Genomic DNA, 27,244 nt, shown 5'->3' on the forward strand with positions numbered 1-27,244 from the left:
GTGACTGTGTGATACGGATGGACCCTTCCTCAGGTCCTTCTAGGAGAGGCCAACTGGTGCTGAGGTTTATAATACCAACGGCCATAGTCCTAGGGCTAGGGGATGTGAACTGGACCCTGTTTCCAGTGCTACAGGGTGACTACAAGGTATACAGGAGATTTTACTCAGGAGGGTATGATTCCAGACAGGTGGAATGCAGGTAGATTCTTCCCCAGGTCCACTGACAGATTCCAGTGGCACTGAGAAATATAGCATGAACTGTTACAGTCCTGGTGTTGCAGGGTATAGTGGGGCTGAAGTGGCAAGCAAGAAACTCAACCCAGGACTCTGATGTGGGTGACAGCACTCAAGCCACAACCTGTGCCTCCCAAGTTGCACACTAACAAGAAGCTGGGGTCAAGAACCAGAGCTGATACTCAAACCCAGGCACTCAAATATAGAGAGCAGGTGTCCCAACCAGCCATCCCTAAACCTCTGTATTTTTAAAAACATTAGTTTACTAACTTCAATGTCATTAAGGTATTTTATCTTGTTAATCTAAATCTATAAGGTTTAAAATTAACTTTCAGAACTACAATCATTCTAAAGTCGGTATTTTGTAATGATATGAACAAACGTTCAAAGCTTATTTCTAGTCTGCTTATTCAACTGAAATGGCATTATTTACTGAAAAGAAACATTTTCTCCACAGCTTCACTCCCTTTAGGTACTAAATTAAACCTAATTTTTGCACAAATGCAAAACAGAAACTATTATAAATAACTTCTGCTTTTTAGAAAGTACTTTAAGATACTATATCTTCTTTTCTTTTTTGACAGGCAGAGTGGACAGTGAGAGAGACAGAGAGAAAGGTCTTCCTTTGTCATTGGTTCACCCTCCAATGGCCGCTGCAGCCGGTGCACCACACTAATCTGAAGCCAGGAGCCAGGTGCTTCTCCTGGTCTCCCATGGGGTGTAGGACCCAGGCACTTGGGCCATCCTCCACTGCACTCCCGGGCCATAGCAGAGAGCTGGCCTGGAAGAGGGGCAACCAGGACAGAATCCGGCGCCCCGACCGGGACTAGAACCCGGGGTGCTGGCACCGCAGGCGGAGGATCAGCCTGTTGAGCCGTGGCGCCGCCCCAAGATACTATAATATCTTAATTTTAAGATATCTATCTTATAAAATATACATTACATATTTGCTATATAATATATATTTTATTACTTACAAAGTAACAAAATATTTCAATAATATTCCTAACTCTACAACCTGCTGGTTTCCTAAGAGAATAAAGGGTTCGAGTTCTTATGCTCACAGCATCTACCGTAGTGCTGGTATAATGCAGGAGCCCAATAAACATTTCTTGAATGACGTGGTTTGTGCATTCTTCTAACTAATAACATTTAATAATGTAATGACATTCAATATTTATATACAAATTCAAAAGAACTATGGTTATAAAAGGACCCTGATTTGCAAGTGTATATGTTGCCTATTCATGAAAGAACTAAGTACAATTAAAAGATGTGAAGTGATAAAACTAGCAATTTCTTTTACCCTAAGAACAACAATATCAAGATTTAAGACTAGTCTCATTTAGAAAATTACTACATTGGATATTCAATGACTGCTGAAAGCATTAATTTTTGCATTGAGATTATGCTTTATATTCTACTTTGTCCTTTACACTTTATATTAGCCAAACATTAAAAAAAATGAAGCTGTGGTATTATTAAACATTCATAAAAACATTTCAAAAACTCTAATTTATTTATTTTTGACAGGCAGAGTTAGACAGAGAGAGAGACAGACAGAGAAAGGTCTTCCTTCCGTTGGTTCACCCCCAAATGGCCGTTACGGCCGGAGCACATCTGCTGATCTGGAGCCAGGAGCCAGGTGCTTCCTCCTGGTCTCCCATGGGGTGCAGGGCCCAAGCACTTGGGCCATCCTCCACTGCACTCCCGGGCCACAGCAGAGAGCTGGAGTGGAAGAGGGGCAACCGGGACAGAATCCGGCGCCCCAACTGGGACTAGAACCCGGGGTGCCAGCGCCGCAAGGCGGAGGATTAGCCTAGAGAGCCGCGGCACCGGCCCTAATTTATCTTAGCAATAAGAACTTTTCCTACCAAAATTCTCAGCCAGCAGATGGTTGATTCAATATTCAGTAAAAGGGAAAGTTGGGTCTTCTCACTTATCAATGTATTATGACTTAAAACACGAGGATTAGAATAGAAGAACAATAAAACAAAACACTTCTCTCAAATCCATTTCTTCCAAGAACTCTTTAATCTAGTGTGAATATGATCATTTGCCCAGAAGAGTAAATGTATTCTAGCAGCAAATGAACTGCCAGTTCTTAACCAAGCAGACACAGGGACAGAGAGGGTCTATGTTAGACTCAGCTTTGAGGGATGCTAAGGTCTCCACAGCTTCGGGAGAGATTCCAGACAGACCAAAACTGAATCCTGAGCATTTCAAGACTGCTAAAACCAAATTCTTTATCACGGTTCATCTACGTTCCAGATTGCTAAACAAGTGCCTTTAAAATCCAAACATCCCTCACTGGATTTTTCAAAGGGATACTGACCAAATTTATAATGTTAAGTCTGCATTAATGATTAGCTGGAGAAGATAAGAATCAGATCACATGGCCTACAATATGGTTCAGCACACCTTTTGATGTATGAAATTATTAGTTTCACAGACACCATAAATTGGTAGAAAGAAGAGGTAAATGGCTCTGATTCCTCTTATTTGCATTCCTCTGGGTAAAATAATATCAGAATTAAAGCAAAATAAATGTACATTATCTTATCTAATAATGCATGAAGGATAGAGAACTTGAAGTTTTATTTTTTTAATAAAATAGCATTTCGAAATTTTCTTCCCATTTTCTTTTCAATTTAATATTACCCTTGAATGTTATGAAAATCAAATAACACCTTTTATCTCTTGAATCCTATAAATGCTCTTTTAGGCTGTGTTGTTTTTCACAAGCTAATTGAGAATAATTAGTCTGAAAACTAAGCACATCAAGGCTGTACAAAATTCACAAAAATATTTATTTATTCACTACTAATAAGTGACTTACTTTTGCAGAAAAATGAACAAGTAAATCATTTGTTTTTATGTATGGAACACTGAAAAATATATCACTTAACTTGCCATTCTATTTCATTACAATTAAAAAGGTCTGGAACTTCAGGAATAGACCAGGGAAAAGGTGTTAGAAACCAGCAACCTTAAAAATATAGGTCAAGCAAAAGGACAAACAATGCACTGCAGTCTTCATGTAGAAATTCTCTCTAAACTATCGTGTTTCACAATCTTAAAAGGGTATTTATACATGCTTGCAGTTGTTTCTCAAAATAGACAAAAGGCCAGCGCCGTGGTTCAACAGGCTAATCCTCCGCCTGCGGTGCCAGCACCCCAGGTTCTAGTCCCGGTCCGGGCACCGGATTCTATTCCCGGTTGCCCCTCTTCCAGGCCAGCTCTCTGCTATGGCCCGGGAGTGCAGTGGAGGATGGCCCAAGTGCTTGGGCCCTGCACCCGCATGGGAGGCCAGGAGAAGCATCTGGCTCCTGGCTTCGGATCAGCGAGATGTGCCAGCTGCAGCGGCCATTGGAGGGTGAACCAACGGCAAAAGGAAGACCTTTCTCTCTGTCTCTCTCTCTCACTATCCACTCTGTCAAAAAAAAAAAAAAAAAAAAGACCATCAAAATAGACAAAAGAAGCTAAGTTGGTATGAGCCTTACTTCATTAATAAAATCAAATCCATGGAAGGAAACAGAGTTGGCATTCAAAGTTTGTGTGCTCTGGATTCTGCCTGGTTTCTCAGATTGACTCTGGAATATTTTGTAGGACATGAACAAGTAATTTAACCTCATTAATTCTCAACTCCTCAGCTGTAATATGGCAATGATAGTAATTCCTACTTCAATTTAAACAAAGGATGCTATGAGATAGTACGCATAAAATAGTTAGCACAGCAAGTCAGGAACTCACGTATGCTACCTGCTGGTTCAAGTTCCCTAGGGCCCCTGTGCTGCTTTCTGAAGTTGTACTAAGTGAGTCCAAGACAAAGTCAGAGCATTGCCCAGTATCTGCAGAATCAAGGCAGGAAATATTAATGAGACAATGGCTAATGGTGTGATCTATGGCCAGCTGAGAAATGTAAACCTAAAGTCTTTCAAATTCAATTTCTTTTTCCTCATGGGCTTGAAATTGGAATTTATTCCTCTTGCCATTTTGACATCACAGTAAGAAAAAATTTTCAGACAGGCATTTGAATTCAAAGTGATGAAATATCTTGGGTATTTAGCAGAAACATATCCAACAGCCAGAAACAATTCTGGTCAATATTCTTTAATTCACAGGCATCATCTTTAGCAACTGCCTTTAAGCTGATGGAAACACCCAGGGCTTTGCCTTTGTTTAGAGACAGAGCCCAAGACTGGGAAGAGAAGCGTTTCCTGTTGGTAGACAAAAGGCATGCTGGAGAGTGTCTTATGCCCTTTGTCCACAGCTGCTTTCTCTACTGGCTCTCTTATTTTACCTTCAGGTCATTTTTACTGCATTTATCTTTTTTCTATCTCAAACAAAATTATCTTCTGCAAGTTGCCAATGGATTCAGGTTCCAAATGATATTCAATTTTCAGTCCCCATTTAATGAATCAGCAGCATGCAAACAATTTGATTATTGCCTACAGCTTCAAATATTTTCACTTGGTTTCCTAGTTAGCATTTTCCTCTGGTTTTTTGACTCATAACTTACTGTTTCTTGGTATCATTATTAAATACTTCTCTTTTCTGTAATCATTAACATTTGAGCTTTCCAAGGCTTCAGTAATTAGATCTCTCCTCTTACACACCTACTGTAATGAAATTCATCCAGTCCCATTAATTTAAATACCATACTGCACATAAAGGGGACACTGGCTCAGAGCTCTCTCCTGAACTTGTGACTCATATATCCAACAGCCTGGTAGTATGCCTACTTGGGTATCCAACAGGCAACTTAACCTTAACATGTACAAAATGTCACTTAGTATATTCCTGCCCATGACTGACCCTATCCCAGATTATAAACCTGTTCCTCCAGCTCTTATGTGAAAAAACTGGCTGTTCTCCTTTTAAAGTGTATACGGAACTGAATCACAACCTGCATCTTGTTTAACTATGGCAGATTATATATGGCCACAAACTGTGAGTTTCTCCTCCAAGAAAACAAAAGCAATTTTAACTGATACTGTGCTTCTTGGACTAATAGAGCAAGACAGAGGGATGCTGTGCCAAATTCTAGATCCGGGTCTTAAGATCCAGTCTCTTGGTATATTTGCTATTGAAAGTGTAAACTTCCATGTAGACACTCTGAATACCACGGAGGAAAGACGACCTGAAGAGTCCCTGAGACTAAATGGAGGGCGAGGGGGACTTTGCCTAGTCTGATCTCCTCGATGTTCCTGCTAAGGTACCAGGCACATGTATGAAGTACTCTTGCATCCTCCAGACAAGCTGCCGGCTAAATACAAAACCCCCTACTTTGGCCCACATGAAGCAGAATCGCCCAGCTGAAGATCCTGCCCATATCCTTTGCTCACAAAAGCAACATTGAAACAATGATTGCTGTAAGCCATCAAGTTTTGGGATATTTTTATTTCAAAGTAATAACTAGGTACCATCATCCCTCACGTGGGTAACTTTAAAAGTTTCTGGTATCTGATCTCCATGATGCCAAGTCTGATATTTCTATCCTTTTCACAAAGCAGCCAGAGAAACCCTTTAAAAACCTATCACTCCTCTGTCAAAGCCCTCCAATGGGCTCCTGTCTCACTGAGGTTAGTGAAGCCATGCGCTTGCACTGGCTTTGACAGCCCCACATGATCTGCACTTCCTAACACTGATCTTACATCCCACCACTCTTTCTCGTACCCACTTCCTGTGGGCCAAGTGCAACCCCCACCTGCATTTACTACCACATTTGTGTTACTGCTGCTTCTGCCCTGAGCAGCCATGCTCCTTTGTCACGCATGGGGTTCTCTCCATCACTCCACCCATTCTATGCCTAAAAGCCACCTTCCAAACGAGGACTTCAAGGATCCTCACAAAAAAAACCTCACCATTACACTCCCACCCCAGCATGCTGTATCATCTTATATCCCATTTTGTGCAAAATCACATACTTCTGCCATCTCTGTTGACTACTCGTCTATTTGTCTATTTTCTGTTTCATACCTTTTTGTATGTTATTGTATTAGTATCTTCATTAAAACTATATTTTAAGCTTTAGTTGTTTTCAAATATACAAAAAGTATAGTGTTTATAATTTTTGGTAATCCATTTTTTTTCATTTAACAATTCGTTACTAAGATGTATCCATACTGTTGCATGTTATAGTTTGTTCATTTTGCTGGTGATTTTTTTTTTTTTTGAGTATGCCTTGCTTGATTGGCATTTAGATGGTTTTCAGGTTTACGAAAGTGAGTAGTGCTACAATGAATATTATTGTACATGTCTTCTACCAGGTATCTTCAAGAGTTTCCCCTGGTAAAATACTTAGTATCACACTGGTATTTTTATGCTACCCCTTTTCCATTATTCTTTGCATAAGACCATGTGTCTGGTCAAAATATCTATGCTCACTCAGTCCCTACAGTATACATCTGGCCAAACATATAAACCTAAGCAGGATGTCTGCATCAACCATATCCTAATTTTTCCTTGATAAATTCATTCTCATTTTCAGTAGTTAAGGTAGGTGTGATACAATGCCAGTTGTAGGAATGGAACTCAGTATCAACAGATCCCATCCTCTCTGTCTAGAGTGACTGGTGCAGAGCTAGCCTGGTAAGCCCCACAGGGGTACTCGCTGGAGCTTCTGGGAAGGAGAGTTTTGCTGGTCTTCTATCACATTTATCAAAGAGCCGCTCTCATCTCTTGGATTTGGTAGTAAGAGATGCCGGCTTATAACCTGGAAACAGGGAAAATCTGGAGACATGGGGTAAAGAAATAATATTACAGGAATCAGGCCGTGATGATGTCTTCAGGCCCAAATATGCCATTTCTAAACTAAATCCCATCCCTGGGATTTTAAACTGGCATGACCTAATAATCCCACTATTTAACTTCAATTAGGATTTCCTTTGCCTAGGTTATGGAAGTTGTAACATCTCCCCAGTTTTATGTCCAGATGCTTTTTGACATCAGCCCTGTACCTAGCTGTTCTCAGACAGGTGGTCTCCCGAGTCCACACACTCCCTTGGGATTTATTATTTCCTCCCTTCCATGTGGCCAATGCCCAGCCACACTGCAAAGCCCAGATTACCTCCCCTCTTTTTGAACCCTTCCTTAATCACTCTAGGACGTCACAGTAAACCACACACTTTCACACTAGTCTTTTGGGAAGTAATGTTGTATTTCTGTCATATCTTTTAGAATTTTCTAGTGTAGCTGTAGTATGCTTGTTCCTTTGTGTAACGTATAGGCATTTTCAGTTCAGGGACCAGGAGTTTTATCTCATTCCATCTTTCCAAACAGTAAATCCTTATTAAAGAAACATACTACATCCTTGCTTATTCTGCATGGTACCCAAATTCCCACTCAAGTTTGTCAGTGTCGAAGACACAAGATAAAGAGCTGAAGGGAAAAATGACCAGAGTAAGAAAGAAAAATTTGATAAGTAGAGGCATCATCAAGGGGAGCTCTTATAAAAGCTTTTGGAAGCAGCTAACAATTCCACTGCGTCAGGGACCAGTGAGGATGGGATTCCAAATACATTATACGGCTTTCTGAAAACGAATTAGAATCATTTCACAAAACTTAGATGGCTCTGACAAGTTCACCTAGTGTATCAGTTAATGTTTAAATCCTTGTACCAACCACACACACACACACACACACACACACCCCAAAATCACTTGACCATATTTGTGGTGGTATGTAATCTATCATTACTAAAGAACGTATAATTCTCATGTTTGTATTCTCGTGCTGACTACAAAAGTAAGAAATGCTAGCGCATGCGTGCTATGATGCACAATACAGACAATGCATTAACAAACTCCGAACAGTGTTTGCTGTTTAGAACTGGTTTTCTTGATTACAGGGTGGAGAAGATAGGGAGACTGAGTAGGTTCCGTATGTGCTATTTTACATACCATCTTAATCATTTTTCCACGAGTGACTTTATTTTTTTTCAGGAAAGATATTTCCCATAAATATCACCTATCCCTGATCATAACCAGGCATAGAAAGTTCATCATTTTCTCCATGAGGCAGGAATTCACCAGCTAAGTAGGAGATTTAAAAAAAAAAAAAACAGACCCTTTGTGCTTTATCCCAGTCCTGCTTATCTAGAACATGCTTGGGTGGGACCTGCAGACATGGAATTTTTTAAAAGTGAGATTATGATAACATATTGGCATTTGCAATACACACATGGCCCGATATCCATCAGTTTTTCTGTAGTTCCCAGATGCCCCAAATGATGACTGATATGCAGAGAAGCAATTACATCACAACACAAGACTTGTCATGACCTGTTTGATGCTTACTAACAGTGTACTAACAACCACCCACACAATGGTCCCAGGACATTCATTTCATTAAATAAAAAGTTCTGTTGTATCATATAAAAAATACACCTTGCAAGTGCAGATTCATCCAGCGGATGCATGCTGGACCTGAGAGGGGATGGATGGAAGTAGAGAAGACAGGTTGTACCCTGGATATAACAGGGCTACGTTCAAAGGAACAGATCATTTGCAGTGCAGAGCCGGTCCTTCAAAGATGGTAAGCTGTGTTACTGGTAACATCCTATCAGCCTCCAGGAACTGTCAATTCTGATCAAGGAGGTCAAATGTGGTTAGGAGGGGAACTAACGGGCCAAGGCAGGGTCTAGGCCCTCAGGAAGGAAGTAGCAGGAGGGTCAGCCAGGTGGCCAGGAGCCTGCACAAGCACACTGTGCTTTGGAAACAGAAACAAGGCCAAAAAGTTCACAGCAGACTTGGAAGGTTTTTTGAACTAGGGGATCTAAAGGTCCATTAGTACATGCGATACTGCCAAGACTGGCTTTAATGGCAAATGTGAGATGGTTTTCATAAAACGGGTTTCTTCATATATACCAATTTTTACAATATGGCATATGATAAGCATGAAGGCATAGCACAAATCAATTTGATAAACATGAAGAGCTGAACACAAATTGCTCAAAAGTTGTTTACTTTGAAATTGTGCAGGAGTTGAGTATGCCACGGGAACAGACAGAAGCGCAACTGACAGTATTTCATCAGACATACAAGAAAATAACATTTTTACCAATTGAAGAGTAATACATCAAAGACCAAATAGAAACGCAAATGCAGAATAACTCTGGCTAAGTGACAGTAAAAGCGTGTTTCCGAGAGAGAACTTCCTCTAGAACAGGCTTGGGAAGCTATTCAAGCAAACACGGATGCTCTCCAGGAACAGCAGTGAGAGGCATGGACCCAAAGATCACAGTCTTAACTGGTAAGTGCATGGCCGTTTGAAATGTCCACATTTTCTACTACGTATGCTGACAAACTAACTCAATCATTTTAGAACAATACACTTGTGCTTCAATTCCGCACTTCATTTCATATCCTGAAATCTGACCAAAAACACTTCCGTCAGCCGACATCACACATTTCCCCGGACACCTCAGGGGCAGACAGGGGTGGGGCCAGCCCATTGCTGAGTGGTGGTGAACACCATCAGAACACAGAAAACAGAAGTATGCTCGCAATCAAGCTGCCCTGGTAACCTCTACTAGCATGGGCAGGAGCACAGGGTCACACAGTCCAGTTAGTCATGCTATATGCTACGACCCACGTACGAGGAGGCTAACTCAACCCTGCCAATGTGCAGCAGCAGAACTACTTAGAATAAATTGAAATGTCCAAATACCATGAATGAAATTAATATGCAATGTAGTTATAAAGTTAATTGTACTTATAATAATAAGCCCAATACTCAAGACAATTAAGTATGAAAGATATTTTAATGGCACTGGGTTTTGACATGATAAGTACTAAGGTTTATAATGCAATTTAGAATTAACAAAGCTGTTTCACAGGAAATATACCTCTTTTATTTCATTCCAGAAATCTTCAATTGGGAAGTATTATTTTATTTTTGTATTATGAGTCAGGGTAGAGGATTACTAGAAATCTCACAAATGTAAATTGAGAGATAAGAGTTGGAGTAAAGCTTCATTTCAAATATCCATGCTTTTTTTGGATCATACTTTGATGAATTAGAATTTCAGTAAACATGGAAGAAACACTTTTTTTTTTTTTTTACTTTTTTTTTTGACAGGCAGAATGGACAGTGAGAGAGAGAGAGAAAGAGAGAAAGGTCTTCCTTTGCCATTGGTTCACCCTCCAACGGCCGCCGCAGCTGCGGCCGGCGCACTGCGCTGATCCGATGGCAGGAGCCAGGTGCTTCTCCTGGTCTCCCATGGGGTGCAGGGCCCAAGCACTTGGGCCATCCTCCACTGCACTCCCGGGCCACAGCAGAGAGCTGGCCTGGAAGAGGGGCAACCGGGACAGAATCCGGCACCCCAACCGGGACTAGAACCTGGTGTGCCGGCGTCGCTAGGTGGAGGATTAGCCTGTTGAGCCACGGCGCTGGCCCAGAAACACTTATTTTTGAAACTACTAGTTTTGACATCTTCCTCCACATTTAAGCAAGTTTAATGAGGTAACAGGTTTTAATGTACTGATTTCCACAGGCAGAATACAGCCTAAGCAAGTCACCTGATCTCAACAACACGTGTAACTCTACAACTTACCCACTTTATTTTTCAAGGTTACCTAGCTTTAACATTTCTTTACATTTTCCCAGTTATTTTTTAACATATGAAAATGGAATATAAAAATGGAAAAGCTCAGCTAGGATTTCAGCAAAAACGCAACACACACACACACACACACACACTATACTAGCTCCACACTACTGTTACTAACCACTGTACTACCAGATACACTGGGACCCCTCAGTGCCAGATAATTAACACAAGCCATTAAATGTATGATAATTTAGAGTCCAGGGTGCCATTACTCAAACACGACCCAAACAAAAAACTAACAAGCCTTCAAAAGAAGCCTGTGCATTTTAACTCTGATGTCAAAACTGAACATATAAGCTGAAACCCATGTAAATAAAGCAAACAATTAATTTTTTAAAAATTTGATTATATAAGAGCAGTTATAAGATACTCACATTTAGTATCATTTGGTAAAAAAAAATGACATATGAATTAAAAAACAAAGATCATTATTTCTAGAAGAAAATGATACAAATGTTGGGCCAGGCATTTGGCATAGCCAGTTAAAATGCTGCTTGGGTTGTCTGCATCCCCTATTCTCCACCAGGGTTCAAGTCCTCATTCTAGATCTTGATTCCAGCTTCCTGATAATACGCACCCTGGAAGGCAGCAAGTGATGTCTCACATGGCTGGGTCTATGACCTTCAGGAGACAAAATGACAGCCTTTCCAGCTCCAGGCTATGGTCTTGCCCAGCCCAGATGTTGTGGGCTTTTGGAGAATAAACCAGCCACTGGGAGTTTTCAGTTTGTCTCCCTCAGTCTATCTGCCTTTCAATAAATCATACATAATTTATCTTAGAGGCATTAGGTCAATTCACTTTGTAACTGTCTTTCAACCTTTAAATGGAGTAGACCTCAGTGCCTTTATTCTGTCTAGTTGAAAGAGAAGATAATTTTAAACAACTGTTCTATAAACTTCTAGCTAGGACCAAAAAAGTCCCCCAAAACAGAAATTTTTAAGGTTAAAAAAAAAAACCCTTATTATGGTAGAATGGCTAATTCCTAATGATTTTATTTATTATAAAGTAAAATCTATAACCTACTTTTTATTACTATTAATTTATTTGACAGAGTTATAGACAGAGAGAGAGAGAGAGAGGTCTTCCTTCCGTTGGTTCATTCCCCAAATGGCCACTATGGCCGGCACTGCGCCGATCCGAAGCCAGGAGCCAGGTATTTCTTCCTGGTCTCCCATGCGGGTGCAAGTGCCCAAGTACTTGGGTCATCCTGCACTACCCTCCCAGGCTACAGCAGAGAGCTGGACTGGAAGAGGAGCAGCCGGGACTAGAACCCAGCGCCCATATGGGATGCCGGCGCCACAGGTGAAAGATTAGCCAAGTGAGCCACAGCGCCGGCCCCCTATAACCTATTTTGTAATAGAAACTAAACCTCTATATCTAACCGTCCCTGATTTTGAAATATTCAAAAACATTATCAAGTAGAATCAGTTCCAAAATTTTTCTTCAAAAGTATCCATGTACATAAAGCCTAACTTTGAAAAGGTCATTAAAGGGATATTAAATAACTGTGAATTATCAATAACCTAATTATCAGGTGTGGTTCATATTTCTTCTATTAAGTACTTAATGGACTGAAATGCAGTGATATATTACAATCCATATTTAAGGATTAAAGGAAACCACAGGAATTATAATTACATATAATCAAACCTTTTAGTCTACATAAGAAAAAATAATAACCCAAATCCCCAGAAATCTGCCCAAAGTCCCAAAGCTAAACATTGATTGCAATACTAGTACCCAGATCTCCTAAAGCCATCTTACATCTTGTCGCCATACATGCACATGTTCAATACTATTAAAAATGATCAGTTGAAGCAGTCTGCAAGAAGAACACAATCCATTGTCATGCAAGCAGAATAAAATATGCAAAAGAACAAGCAAGCAAATATGAAATATATAGATGCATTAATTTCTACATCTAAATCTAGAAATATAGATTTTGGTTGAGTAGCACTATATCCGAAGAGCAGAAGCTTCCAGAGAAGAAAAAGTGTGTATATTTATATTTTCAATTTCATATCTAGTTCTTTGTATAGAAATAAAGAATACTGGCCGGCGCCGTGGCTCAGTAGGCTAATCCTCCACCTTGCGGCGCCGGCACACTGGGTTCTAGTCCCGGTCGGGGCACCGATCCTGTCCCGGTTGCCCCTCTTCCAGGCCAGCTCTCTGCTGTGGCCAGGGAGTGCAGTGGAGGATGGCCCAAGTGCTTGGGCCCTGCACCCCATGGGAGACCAGGAGAAGCACCTGGCTCCTGCCATCGGAACAGCGCGGTGCACCGGCCGCAGCGCACCTACCGCGGCGGCCATTGGAGGGTGAACCAATGGCAAAAGGAAGACCTTTCTCTCTGTCTCCCTCTACTGTCCACTCTGCCTGTCAAAAATTAAAAAAAAAAAAAAAAAGAAAGAAAGAAGGAAATAAAGAATAGCAATATCTTAGCTAGGACAACTAATTTTTTTTACCCTAACAGGTTGAAAACATTTTTTAATCAGTGTTTATTTTTTTCAGTATTTACTTATTTTATTTGAAAGAATTACAGAGAGAGAGGAAGAGATCTTCCATCTACTGTGTTCACTCTCCAAATGGTCTCAACTGCCAGGACTGGGCCAGGCCAAAGCCAGGAGCCAGGAACTTTATTCAGTTCTCCCATGTGGGTACAGGGGCGCAAGGACTTGGGCCATCTTCCACTGCTGTCCCAAGTGTACTAGCAGGGAGCTAGATCAGAAGTGGAACAGCCAGGATTTGAACAGCACCCATACAGGCACCAACACTGCAGATGGTAGCTTTACTGGCTTCACCACAGTGCCGACCCAATTAGCATTTTATTAAACGCCATTCATAAGTGATACCTATCTTTAAGAGCTTTCTTAGAAATTAAGAAATTTTATACACTGCTGTTTGTTGTAGCAATCCTCAGTAAATACCCAGGCTATAAAGACAATTCTATGCTATAAGAGGAGAGACAACTGGAGAATGTACTAAAACAAACATATCCTCGAAGACTTGTCTTCAGGCAGCAATGGAATCTGTTTGCTTGAGAATGTATAAAGGCTAATACCCAGGCAGTCCCCCAGGTGAATGTGGGCTTTGCAATTGATCTGCTCAGGATGGTTCTATTTCCCCGAAGTGAAACAAACCACACAGAACACAGCAGCAGCAAACCACATAAAAATGGCTAAATTGGAGGCCCGGCCTTGTGGTGCAGCGGGTAAAGCCGCTGCCTGCAGTGTCAGCATCCCGTCTGGGCACCAGTTTGAGTCCTGGCTGATCTTCCAATCTAGCTCTCTGCTATGGTCTGGGAAAGCAGTAGAAGATGGCCCAAGTGCTTGGGCCCTTGAATCCATGTGGGAGAACTGGAAGAAGCTCCTGCCTCCTGGCTTTGGATTGGCTCAGCTCCAGGCATTGCAGCCATTCAGGGAGTGAACCAGTGAATGGAAGACCTCTCTCTGCCTCTCTGTAATGCTGACTTTCATACACTAAAATTTTTTTTAAAAAATGGCTAAGATAAAATTTCAGGCATGTATTCTTAATCAATACATACTCACAGTCCACAGGAGGATCTGGACCTGTTTAATCCTTAAAGTAAACCAAGTCAGTCTAACTGACATACACTGGAAAGCACAGGATGACAGTTCTGAGATGAAGGGGTTTTTAAATTTTTTTATTTTTATTTTCTATTTTTGAAGAGGCAGACAAGTAAGAAAAATCAGAGAGACAGGCAGACAGCCACATAGCTCCCATCTATTGGTTCACTCTCCGTATGCCCTCAAGGGCTGGGGCTATGTAAGGCCGACGCTAGGAACCAGGAACCCAACGCAGGTCTCTACCGTATACTGTAGGGACGCAACTGCGTGAACTTTCATCGGCTAATTCCCAGGGTCTTCACTGGCAGAAAGGTGAGATCAAGAACCAGAGCCAGGAATCAAACCCCATCACTCCAGTATAGACACGCCATGCCGTTGCCTAGAATTCTGATCACAGAAACTGGCAACATCAAAGTCCTTGTGCGCTCCTGTTTTGTATGAGCAAGACTGCAAGACAAAAAGCCAACTGCAAAGTTACAGGAGACACAGGCCTCCAGGTAATCAATGGGTTTGTAGGTCTCTTAATACATTCTGTTTGCATAGCCAAACAAATATGAAAACAATGCATGGAGATTATTAGCACAGTTCTTGGGAAACTGGCAATAGAAACCTGCATCACAAACGGGTGGCTTCTCCCTCTACGCTGACAGAACCCTCCCTTTGTGAATGGCACTGCCATGGGTTGCTGTCAGTAGAGCATACACATGAGGAAAGACCCGCAGCAGCTGCCTCTGCTGTCGGGCCACCTTCCCTGCATTCCGGTGAATGCATAAGAAACAAGACAGGTGTCTGCTAAACCCTTTCCCCCTAATCCCACTTATCCCACAAGCACTTCACATTATCATCCAATTCCACTGGGAGCAAAAGAGCTGCTTCAAATGCTATGATCTTGCAAGGCTAGAATCTGGGCTCCCATAAGGCTTACATCAAACAGTGGCTATTCAACAGGGAAAACAGGACCTGAAACATCAAACAGTGGCTATTCAACAGGGAAAACAGGACCTGAAACATAGTCTTTATTCTATAATGCTAGCTTTCTTATTCATATCTGCCCATCCTTATCTTCTTTTCATATTTGGATAGAGAATTGTCCCTCAGTCTGAAACCAAGCTGCAATTTCAATTTTATTTATGACCAGGCTGCAAATGCAACTGAAAGAATTTTCTTCTTATGTCTGAATTCCTACATTACTATTCCATTGACCACTCTCTTCACTGGATATTAATGAAGCATGCCAGGTCTGAAATACTTAGTTTGAAAAAGGTTTGTCAATTCTGAAGTGGCACAACTGGATTTTTATAGTAAAATCATTTATTTTCTATTTATATTTGAATATGGAACAGTATGATGACATATAAAATTCATTAAGAGATAGGCATTTGGGGCCGGCGCTGCGGCTCAATAGGCTAATCCGCTGCCTTGCGGCACCAGCACACCAGGTTCTAGTCCCAGTCGGGGTGCCGGATTCTGTACCAGTTGCCCCTCTTCCAGGCCAGCTCTCTGCTGTGGCCCGGGAGTGCAGTGGGGGATGGCCAAAGTGCTTGGGCCCTGCACCCCATGGGAGACCAGGAGAAGCACCTGGCTCCTGCCTTCGGATCAGCGCGGTGCACTGGCCGCAGCGCGCCGACCGCAGCAGCCATTGGAGGGTGAACCAATGGCAAAGGAAGACCTTTCTCTCTGTCTCTCTCTCTCACTGTCCACTCTGCCTGTCAAAAAAAAAAAAAAAAAAAAAAAAAAAAAGAAAGAGATAGGCATTTGGACATGGAGAGAAAACTAGTCACATTCTTTTTTTATTCATATAAAGGGAACAAATTTCATGTATTTCATATATACAGTTTTAAAAGCATAATGATACTTCCCACCATAGCTTCCCTCCCTCCTTCCTCCTTCTTTCCTTATTTTTCTTTGGAATTTTTAAAATTTAAGCTTAGTATCTGAAATTTTTCTTCATTAAATTCAATCATGATTTCTGCACACAGGCTATCAAGATCTTGTGAGGGCTATTACTGTACATTTATAAACAATCCTTTCAATGAGTATAGGCAGATTAAACTTGTCAGTAGGAATAACCTACAAAATATTCCATGGCAGTCCTGCCTACACACCTGGTCCCTCCACAAGCAGCATTAAATAAACTTGATACTGAAATCTGATTCTAAAGTTCAACACGTTTGCTATCCTTTCTTCAGTATGTGTTACCTGGGAATTCAGTTAGCTTTCTTTCTATAGATTTAACCAATTGAAGGGAAAGATGTTGAATAGAGACAAAACAAAATGAAGAACTTATTGGAACATAAGTGCAGAATGCCTGGCTGGTTATGGTTAGACTGAAGGAGGACATCTGTGCGTCTTACTGGAAAATTCCTTACATGCTATATTATTCAATGAAACACTACTGAGTAGTGATCTGAGTATGGTGGTTCCACTGTAACCATTGTAACAGATGGTGTTATTTCAACCGCAATCACTGCATGTGGTATTGAGAATTGAAAAAAAAAAAACCATTAATCAGAAACAAAGAACACACTCATGTCTCAATGTGTTAGTAAATGGATATGCATTGTCTTGAAGCAGAATTCATAGAAATGAAGTTGTTGCAGGTTTGACCTTAAAATCTCTCAGCAAGAATGTGAAGAAAGACGACCTTGCAAAGAGCTTGTGAAGACAATGGGGTATAATTTTACCTTGACCATGCAGTTATTCACCACAAAAACCATTCTGTAATAAAGACAACAGAAAGCACCTCTATGGCAAACCAGGGAGGTGCCAAAACTCAGCCCTGAATGCATCATTCTTTGGAATAATTATGTGTCTGATAAACTGTGAGCAATAATCCAAAGCAAATCTTCTTCCTGGTTTTGAGGACCTTTCCTTCTGTGTAACAAAGACACTGTGGGATGCTCTGCAAAACCCCTTGCAAAATCACGCTATGCTACAGAGAACAGTCACGGTTATACAGGAGAGCCCTAAGACTGTTTTGTAAGGAATCTGCAGCATATTCTCATTATCAGTGCTCTCTTTTATATCCTCAGTACACATTTAATAACTGACTGAAATTTTTGGAGGGATGTAAATATACTGATAACACCTAATAATATTCTAGTTTTCACTACAGGAAAGGAAATGATTTCCCACTTACTGATCCGAGATCTCTTTCATTCTTCCTGATATCTGAGCATTGAGGAAACAGCACTGAAGCCAAGTCAGAAAACCTGGATTACATTTTTAGGTCTTTCACGGAGACAAATTTGTCTTGAACGAACTGGTTAAAATCTCTGGACCATCTATAAAATGAGACAAGTACCATAAGCTCAGAGCTATCTGATCTATTCTCTGAACCATGCGACTCCAAAGGCTGCCAAGATCATGAAGCTGGTTATTTCCAGAGGGAAACTCATAACTCAGGTCTTCTCATGTGAACGCCAATCTTCCACAATAAATATGTACTGGACGACTCTAGAAACCAATAGGAAACGAGTGCCAAGGGGCTTACAGTGTGGCGTGCTACAGAAATAAAACCGTAATTCTGCAGTTGTGAAAGATTTTTTTTTTTTTTTTTGGACAGGCAGAATGGACAGTGAGAGAGAGAGAGACAGAGAGAAAGGTCTTCCTTTTCTGTTGGTTCACCCGCCAATGGCCGCTGCGGCCGGCGCACCGTGCTGATCGGAAGCCAGGAGCCAGGTGCTTCTCCTGGTCTCCCATGCGGGTGCAGGGCCCAAGCACTTGGGCCATCTTCCACTGCCTTCCCGGGCCACAGCAGAGAACCGGCCTGGAAGAGGGGCAACCGGGATAGTATCCTGAGCTCTGACTGGGACTAGAACCCAGTGTGCCAGCACCGCAGGCACAGGATTAGCCTATTGAGCCACGGTGCTGGCTGAAAGATTTCTTCTGAAGAATTCCTATTATTCAAGGATACCGTTTATCTAAGCTTCAAAAGGTGCAGAAGAAATTTTGCAGGTGGCTTATTTCCACCAGAATGGCCAAAAATCAAGAAATACAATTGAGATTCAACATGAAAAACATTCAATTTTGAATTACAATAACTTTATATAATTATTATTTACTTAAGAACCATAAAAACTTTTCTAAACAAGCTAGGGACAATCCACAGACAATCAGAAAATATATTTCTTATTTGTTTTAAGTTTACCTTAAAATAATAGAGTTGGCAGGGCCAGCATTGTAGCATAATGACTTAAGCTGCAGAAACAATGGCATCCCATATAGGTGCCAGTTCAAGTTCTGGTTGTTTTACTCTGATCCAGCTCCCTGCTAATGCTCCTGGGAAAAAAGCAGAAGATAGCCCAAGTACTTGGGCTGTACCTACACGGGAGACCCAATTAAAGCTGCTGGTCCTTGTGGCCATTTGGGGACTGAGCCAGAGAATAGAAGATTCTGTCTCTCTTCTCTCTCTTCCTCTCTCTAACTCCATTTCTCAAATAAATAAATTTTTTAAAAATGATAGAGTTAGGGCCAGTTCTGTGGTGTAGCAGGTAAAGCCACTGCCTGTGGTGCCAACATCTCATACGGGCACTGGCTCGAGACCTGGCTGCTCCACTTCTCATCCAGCTCTCTGCTAACGCACCTGGGAAAGCAGCGAAGGATGGCCCACATGCATGGACTCCTACAGCTGCATGGGAGACCCAGAAGAAGCTCCTGGCTTTGGATCAGCCCAGCTCTGGCCATTGCGTCCATTTGGGGAGTGAACCAGCAAATGGAAGATCTCTCTGCCTCTGCCTCTGCCTCTGCCTCTACCTCTGCCTCTCTGTAACTCTGCCTTTCAAACAATTAAATAGTTTTTTTTTTAAAAAAAAGGATAGAGTTGGCATGGACTCTGAATAGTAAAAAAGATAAATACTGTTTACCTAACTACCTTACAATTTCCATCTGACTTCAACTGTATTACGAATGTCAACACCATTGTCCAAAGTGATATGCACATTACTGTTTTGACTTCATTTATATTTACTCTATATTATAGGTCCTAGTGGTAGTAATCCCAGTGAATATCAACAAGAAAGATTCAAACACCTACTTTCAAGTGCAATCATTTGAGGCCATAGAATGAGCCTGAAAAAAAGTATTTACCAGGGACAAGTCAATATCTACCCACATTGATAAAAGGAACCAGCAGAGGCTTTTGCAAACACAAACTGAATTCCAAATCAGCATCGACTTTTCAGGCTCACATGTTCTTATGAAGACGATCCGTGCACTGTATAGCCTACAACTACTGGACAACTTAATGTCACTCTTATTTGTCCCCAGATGCCTCAGGGATTGTGAAATGGAATGTAAGAGGATGCCAGAGATCCACTTTTGTTTACGGCTCCATCAGCCAGAAAGTTCTCTGGTCCTAACTAAGGAAGTATATTTATGACATGCTCTGTGCATCTTGGGCTGCGCTCTTGGTGGAAATATTCACTCACCTAATCAAACAGTGAGCACTGATTAAGTGCATCAGGCACCAAGCCAGCACAGCAAGAGGATCTCTTCGACTGGGTCAGAGAAACCACGGACGTCTTTCCTGTGGTGAAGCAGTAGCCTTTCCTGCATGGTTGACGTCCTCCTCCACACCCCTGCAGGGTATCAGTTCCATGACAGCAGCAATTTATCTCACCTGTTTATTATAACCCACACTGACATGAATGCACTGGTCGTAACCATTCAGCAGTGAGATCACTGATTGGCACCTGACAGAAAACGCCTGGCTTGAATACTTGGTGACACTTGATAATTTTACATGTTTCCAGTACACAGAGAAACTAACATGCATCTATAGTGCACTGATTATATGCCACACAATATGTGAAGAGACTGACACTTGATGAGGGAGTTCTTATCCATATTTAATAGATGATGAACCTGAAAGTGAATTGGCCAAGACTTTAACAGCTAGTTACTGCAATAAGCCAGACACAGAAAGACAAAGCACCATCTCACTTCTATGTGGAATGTAAAAAAGCTTAACTCACGGAAATAGACAGGGACATCCAGGGTAGGGAAAATGGGGTGATGTTGGCCAAAGGATTCAAATGTTCTGAGACCTAACACACAGCAGGTGACAAGAGTTAGTAACAATGAGGTATTTTATGCTGGAAATGTGCTCAAAGAGGAGGTTTTCTGTATTCTCACCACAAAAATCAAAAGGGCACCTATGTGAGGTAATAGATATTTTAAGTAGCTTGACTGTGGAAATAATTTCACAATGCATACTGTGTGTGTGTACACATTAAATTGTATACCTTATATACAATTCATATTATTTAAATAAACCTGGTGAGAACAGTAAGAAAATAAATTGTTGGCTGTTAAGAGCAACGGAGATAGTAAAAGAGTCAAGGCATCTGTCAAGTTCTGTCCTTCCCTGCCCCAGGCCACAGTGAACTCTCAAAGTACATGAACAATGAGGGAGAAAGGAATTAGAGAGAGAAACAGAGAGACACAGAGAGAAAGAGAGAAAGAGAAATGGGGAGCATATTCATTCAAGGTATTATGCCAGTTATTACAAAACATTAACTCAATTAATATGAACTCAGAAGGAGAGAAGTCTCTCTTGTCAGCAGCACCAGTCCAGGCCTGGCTGCCCCCGAGATGTCAGATTTCCCAACACTGTTTGCTTTCTGAGTTCACTCACTGGACTGTCCACACAAGGCGGGCAGAAGCTCTTCCACCCCAGAGTGGAAGGGGAGGGTAGCTCTTTCTTGAGTTCTTCTGGGACTCCCGACATCTTGTCCCTATAAAATCACCTAAACCACAATGGCTCACTTATTTCTCCATTCTTTTTCATTTTTGCTGCAAATAATTTATATTCTACCCAAACTCTCAGAATAACTAAGACACGCTATTCAAACTAATGACCAGGCCCATTATGTCTCAAAAGCCTGTTACTGTCTTGAACTTCACATCTACACTTTTTATTAAGAATGAAGACAGCATTCTCTGCTTTCAGATGCTTTTCTAGCCATGACAAAAAGAAAACTCTGCAACATCTTGTGCCACAGTTCTATAATAGCATCTCTCTGCCCAGCACAGCACACCTTCTCTTGTCACTTGGTTAATTTTGACCATTCTTCAATTTCTTCTGCTAGGAAGATTGGATCTGATTTTACTGACTAGGCCAAATCCCTGTAGGCATCCATTGCAGCGACTGTGAGAGTTGCAATTGTCCATTTCTGTGAGGGATTACATAATTTTAGTCCCTCAGGGTAGGCTATGAACTCCAGGAGGACAGGGAATTGACTGCTTTATTCAACATTGTGTCCCTAGGTGCCTAGCGATGATCCTATATATAATCAGTGCTCCATAAAGTATTTACAGAATCAATTATTTTGCAAATTAATCACCTAGAATAACAGTTGGACAGATCTGTAGCCAAGGAACACAAGAAAGTTTAGTGCATTTGAAACAAAGCTTAAATCAGACAATGCCTCAGACTATCTACTTTAGCCATGACAAACCTGACCCTTAAACCACTGCCAATCTGCCATTTCTTTCAATACCAGCAATACCAAGGCATATTTTAAATAACCAAGCATGCGTTCAGACTATTCATATACATGATATGATACACAATTTAAATTATGGGTCCTTCTCTCAAAATATTCATCATCTAGTTGACACACTAATAAGATCAGAACAATGTGAAAGGGCAAAACTGCAGCAGTGCTAATATAATAACTTCAAAAGGTAGTAGAAAAGAAAAACTAAAAGACAAGTTTATTTTGCTACAAAGTTTTGAATTCTGTGCACTGTTTTTCCATAATATGCACCTTATGTAAAATATTTATTTATTTGTTTGTTTGAAAGGAAGATGTAGAAATCTACAGTCTGAGGGTTCACTTCCCAAATGCCCCCAAATGGCTGAGGCTGGACCAGGCCTAAGTCAGGAACCAGAAGCTCAATCAGTTTCGCATGTGAGGGGCTGGGATCCATCAACTTGAGCCATCACCTGCTCCCTCGTAGTATGTACATTACCAGGAAGCTAGAATCAGAGGAGCAGCCAGGAATCAAACCCAGGAACTCCAACACCCAATGGGAACATTTTGGCAGCTGGAACATCGCCGATGCAGAAAGGTTTCACAGCCTAACCAGAGATTTCAGGTGATGGGGTGAGCCAAAAAGAGACACACTCAATTCTTACTGGTGAAAGTACACATTAAATTTCTTGTTCTAGAAAGATTAATATAACAAATCTCCCCACTAAAGATAAAGGTAGAGGGGCTGGCACCATGGCATAGTGGGTATGCCACTGCCTGCAATGCTGACATCTCATTTGGGTGCCAGTTCATGCCCCAGCTGCTCCACTTCCATTACAACTCTCTGCCTGGAAAAGCAGCGGAGGATGGCCTAAGTGCTTGGACCTTTTCACCTACAGGACAGACCCAGGAGAAGCTCCTGGTTCCTGATCGGTCCATCTCTGGCCATTTTGGCCATTTGAAAGTGAACCAGCATATGAAAGGTCTGTGTGTATGTGTGTGTGCGTGTGTGTGCGTCTCCTTTCTTTCTGTAACTCTGCCTTTCAAATAAATAAATATTCAAAAAAGATAAAGGCAGAAAAATATGCACATTTAGGAAAGTTGGAGGGATAAGAAAAATAGGCCAATATTCTTTACTAGAATGATAACAGCTTTATTTATAGAAAAAGTGGGGGGGGGGAGGGAGGGAGGGAGGGAGAGGAGAGAGAGAGAGAGAGAGAGAGAGAGAGAGAGAGAGAGAGAGAGAGAGAGAGTTCTGTGTGTATATATAAAGAAACAGAAAGTGGGGCTACTTTGTTTTTAATTCCAAGTCTCAATGTTTTCAGCACTTGGGTATCGGTGCACTTAAACTCAGTTCACTGCACCCAAATCCAATTTGTGGAATCTAACCCACAACGGAAAACGAGGCAATCAAGCTGTGTGTGGTTCACGCTGCGTCTGCTCCTCAATTCCTTGGCCACCTCTTGGCCAATGGCAAGTCAGATGCCATCACAATGTTAAACTATCATCAATCCATGAAGAGAAAACACGTGTCAAGTGCTGACTCACTTCTAGCTCTGTAGATAAAATGGTAATTCCAATATAGCAAAAAAAGAAACAGCTTAAGAATTGTGGGTTAATTATAACATTCGACCCTTAAAACTGAAGTTACCATGTCAACCAGAAAGAATACAGACTGCCTAAAATAACTGACCTGCTATTTTTCTATGCATATCTCAATTTTTCTTTCAAGTAATTCTGATCTGGCTAAAATACAGCATTTCCCTTTAACCAGTAATGAAAAGTGTACAACATTCTTAAAGACTTATGGTTATTACTGATCGCTTTAAACATTTTCAGAACTATTACTGAGAAATGGCTGAGCCTGAAGGAGAGAATTACGAAAGAGTTGTAACTTCACATTCTCAAGTGACTAGAAAATGGTGATGTACCTACATCTGACAAATAACATCAACATGTGCTCATGCTGCACACCAAGACAGCTAATTCATTTGCTTCCACGTAGGAACAGCTAAGGAAACGAGGCAAATGGCAACATCCATCACCCAGTCTACAGGATTTAGAAGTGGGGTCAGACTTCGTTGGTTTTATTTTTTGATATCAAGGTTCTCAACTTGAAGGAACAAAAGAACCCTTTACCTCTGTTGGTGTCTGTGGACTCAGCCGAGTCATGCAGCAGCAGGTGGGAGCTAAGGAGACTCAACTCCAATCCACAACTTTTCATACCAATTCATCAAAAATTTGGCATTTTGAATCTCACTGCCCAGCATTTTCTTGTATGTTACTGAAGTAAGGTCCAATGAAAATTAAAATACAGAAGATCTGTTACCCACTGTCTGTGTGAGTACATGCTTTTATGGAAACTTGTAGATTCACTATGCATTTTAAATCAATTTTTGGAAGAAATAAGTTATATTCATATACTCTCAGAGATCATCACTTTCACTTTAACATTTGCAAGTCTCGGACCCTAAAGAGAAACAATACTTGGTGCAGAGTTTTTTTAAATTTTTATTTATTTTGATTATTTGTATTTATTTGGAAGGGAGAGAGAGACAGAGATGTCCCATGTACTACCCAAGAACCCACAACATCCAGGGTTGGGCCAGGCTTAAGTCAGGAGCCTGGAACTCCATCTAGGTCTCCCAAGTAGGTGACCCAAGTTCTTGAGGCATCACCTCCTACCTCCTAGGGTTGACATTCCCACCTAGGCACTCCAATATGGGACACAAGTGTCCCAACTGCTGCGCCAGACACTTTCCGGAAAGTCTTGAATGATGGTAAGTGAGCACTCCACTCTTGTCAAGCACTGACATCCTGCTCTTTTAACATGCTATGCCAGATAACAGCAACTCAACTTTGTTTTTATCAATTATGTTCTTGTAAACGGCAGAAGATGATATTCTAACTCTGTCCTTAATGTGTTGTCCAATGTGAAGTAATGCTATATAACTAGTACTCAAACAGTATCTTACACTTTATGTTCTGTGTGGGTGCAAACTGATGAAATCTTTACTTAACATAGACTAAATCGATCTTCTGTATATAAAGAGAATTGAAAATGAATCTTGATGTGAATGGAATGGGAGAGGGAGCGGGAGATGGGAGGGGTGCGGGTGGGAGGGAAGCTATGGGGGGGGGAAGCCATTGTAATCTATAAACTGTACTTTGGAAATTATATTTACTGGCCAGCGCCGCGGCTCACTAGGCTAATCCTCCGCCTGTGGCGCCGGCACCCAGGGTTCTAGTCCCGGTCAGGGCACCGGATTCTGTCCCGGTTGCCCCTCTTCCAGGCCAGCTCTCTGCTGTGGCCAGGGAGGGCAGTGGAGGATGGCCCAAGTCCTTGGGCCCTGCACCCCATGGGAGACCAGGAGAAGCACCTGGCTCCTGCCTTCGGATCACCGCGATGTGCCTGCCACAGCGCGCCGGCCACAGCGCGCCAGCCGCGGCGGCCATTGGAGGGTGAACCAACGGTAAAGGAAGACCTTTCTCTCTGTCTCTCTCTCTCTCTCATTGTCCACTCTGCCTGTCAAAAAAAAAAAAAAGAAAGAAAGAAAGAAAGAAAGAAAGAAAGAAAGAAAGAAATCATATTTACTAAATAAAAGTTTGAAAAAAAAAAGAAAAAAAATAAAAATTTTAAAAAAAAAAGTCACATCATGATGAGGATGGTTTGTTCTCCCAGAGAAACACAGGCCCAAGGATATCAGTCACAGACTGAAGGAGGGAGGGCATAGAGGCAGTGAGCAGCGTTTGTGCGTCTTCGCAGGACAGGCCAACAGAGCCCGAGGACTGGAGGCAGACTCAGCTATCTGCCAACATGGGGAGGTGAGGTCTGCTGAGGAACCCTGTGGTTTCCTGTCTCCTGTGGCCACCAACACGGTTTCCCAAGAATACACATGCTGCCCCTTCCCCCAGTTTGTACTCTTCCAGAAATAAAAAAGGAGTCCAGAATCCGAGAGTACTTTTCTAGCCTTACAAAGCAATAATGACTTGTGCTCTTAAGAATCTGCCAAGGCCCCTTCACTGGGATGACGGGGTTTCACTGTTCACCACCAATGCCCCAAGAGCAGAGACAGAATCTACCGGAAGCCTCTGTCATCTCCCTCGAGTGTGTGCTCAGTTCAACAGATCCGGCAGTGTCTGCTGTCCAATCAGGGCACCTGTCTCCCAGGATGCACTGATAGGCAGAGTGGATGTCCAGCTCTTCAGCCTTCAGTAGGCCATCTCACCCCACCAGGAAGAGCCTGGGCTGAGCGCTGCTGCTGCTCTGCCACTTCGCAATCTCTTAGTTTCTGAGTCTCAGTGGAGCTGGGGTTGGGGTGGACTGACGGAGATGGACCGGTCAACCACAACTAGTCCACACAGAAGCACTTCCGTGGTTTCACAAACCAATGGGCGCTATACTCTTAACAAAAGCACACAATAAATTCGCAATGGTGTTGGAATGCTCCTTAAGATATCAAGCTGAGGAAAAGCACCTCTGAGATAGATCTCTGGTCTCGTGGGAAAACCACCTTTGAAGTATCAAAAAATACTGCCTTCTATAGTTCCTGTGGTAAGTCAAGAAAATGACTTAACAAGTGTGAGCGTGTCTACTCCTTTCAAGAACCAAAATATAAAAACACAGAACAGAGGCCCTGGGTAGCACAGGGAGTGAAGCCCCTGCTTAGGATGTCTATATCCCATATCTGAGTGCCTGGTTCTAGTCTCAATATCTCTACTCCTAATCCAGTTTCCTCCTGATGCATTCTGGGAGACAATGGACGATGGTCCAAGTTCTTGAGCCTCTGCCACCCATCAGCAAGACTCAGAGGAAGTTCCAGGCACCTGGTTTTCCTGTGGCCCAGCCCTAGCGATTGCAGTTCTGTCTGTTGGTCTCTGCTCTCTACAGAAAAAAAATAATAGAATTGTACCACACACACTGATTCCCAAAATTTATGTTTTGCTTAATACACATACACACACTACTGCATTTGCATATGTAAGTGTCTATACTACGTAAAAAAACTGCTTGCTACTTTTAACAGGCAAAATGCTTGAAAGCCACTAAAATAGAACAGAAATCTCAAGCCAGGACCCAAAAGATGAGTAGTAGCCTACCAAATATTTGATGCAGTCCACAGAGTGGGTTTCTTTAAATTGAATTAGCTGCTAACATTTGAAGACTGTGAAAGTTCACATAAATGGCTGTCTCTATGGCTTTCTTTGAAATGTCAAAAGATCTTGCCTTCCTTTGGGGCCCGGGCCTTGGGAGCTGAGTGACAGCAGCACCATTAGAGCATGGCTGGCTAGGCTATCCAGGTCCCTACCTCTCTTTTTTCACTCAGCTCTGT

General features: G+C 41.8%; 1 protein-coding gene across 3 annotated transcripts in view; it reads right to left on the reverse strand.

Annotated features, from left to right (window-relative positions):
• The window catches only part of PRR16 (proline rich 16), a 297,143-nt gene that overhangs the window by 202,853 nt on the left and 67,046 nt on the right, over window positions 1-27,244 (reverse strand). The gene's annotated exons all lie outside the window — the stretch shown is intronic.

This window comes from Lepus europaeus, chromosome 4 (assembly GCF_033115175.1).
Source record: "Lepus europaeus isolate LE1 chromosome 4, mLepTim1.pri, whole genome shotgun sequence".
NCBI classification, from domain to species: Eukaryota; Metazoa; Chordata; class Mammalia; order Lagomorpha; family Leporidae; genus Lepus; species Lepus europaeus.